Here is a 1,439-nt window from a genome sequence, read left to right as displayed (position 1 = left end):
GGTGTGACTCATGACCACGTGACCCCGAGTCACCACCAGGACTCATTTTTTTTAAAGTGACTTGGGAAGTTCCCTGATTCTCCATGCATACCTGAGGGCAAGTCTGAACGTCTCTAGGCTAAACCCCAGACTCCCATACACCAAGAGTTTTAGAATTTAAGCTCAAATACATACTAAATCACCCAATAAAGGAAGTACTAGGTGTGACTACACATAATAGTCAGATGGAGATTGAGTGGACACACCAAATTCCACTTTTCACTTCTTTGGCACTAAACTATGTTGATGAATCTAACTCCATCTATTATTAAGTCTGTTCCCCTCTGTTCTACTTCTGTTTGGATGCCATCTGCACATGGCACCTGAAGTGAGGTCAGACTGTCAGTTAAATGGCACAGTCCTCTAGACTGTTCAGTCTACCCAAGACCTCAGGTCTTAGCCACAACCTTGGGAAGCCATACACATTACACCTTCAGCTCTGACCCCACTAGTCCTTCAGTAGGCACACTGTAAGCTCAAGATCCTACCTACTTCTAAAACGGTAACAAAGAATGGAAGTGTATGCATTCTGGAAGGGAAAAGAAGAGTATACTTCTGACCTGCTGGCTACAAATGTAGGGCTCCCTTGAAGCCCATGCAGAATACCAGCCATCAGCTCATGGGCTCCCAGATCACTCTACTTCTGATCTGCTGGCTCCCATTACTCCTTCAGGTTTGGTAATTCACCAAGATGACTCACGGAATTTACAGGAAGGCCCATACTTAGAATTACTGTTCTATTATAGGAAAAAGGATACAATGAAAAAACTTACACATATAGGGAGACATCTAGGAGGGTTGCCAATACAGAATCTCCATGTCCCTTCACCCCATGTGCAATGATGTATTTCACTAACCAGGAAGTCCTTGGAGCGTCTGTCCAGAATTTTTTTGGGGTGGGGTGAGGAGGGGAAGCTGTTTCATCACATAACTCAAATGACAGCCCACCCCTCCTGAGGTCAGTAGTCAATATCATGATAAGCAGTTGCTAAGTTGCTATCCCAAAGAAAGTCTTTGTGCTGTCAGATTCCCCCCCACCCCAAAAATCATCTTAGCATAACCTCACTAAGGTGTGATCTGAATGCCTCATCAAAGATATTTATGATTACAATGGAAACTACAGGATTATCTCTCAGGAATCAAAGACAGAAACCAATTTATGCATGCAAAGTTAATGTAAATCCCTATAAGGTTTGTTTTTCTTTCCTATAAAAGGAGACCACAGGTAGGCAGTCCAGGACAGCGCCACAAGCTCTGGGTCTCCATAGGAACCAGGGCTTTCACCTTCCTGCTCAACTATCTCCACTTATGGCTTCTCTCCTCCAAATCCAAGAGGGCTGGGGTACATACCTGTTACCAGTCAGCTCCCCTTGAGCAACCTTATAGATACCACGTAGCAT

Source organism: Echinops telfairi, unplaced genomic scaffold (genome assembly GCF_000313985.2).
Source record: "Echinops telfairi isolate 266 unplaced genomic scaffold, ASM31398v2 ScPeMD7_2;HRSCAF=8, whole genome shotgun sequence".
NCBI lineage: Eukaryota > Metazoa > Chordata > Mammalia > Afrosoricida > Tenrecidae > Echinops > Echinops telfairi.
The sequence above is the reverse complement of the archived record's forward strand: the minus strand, read 5'-3'. Positions refer to the sequence as shown.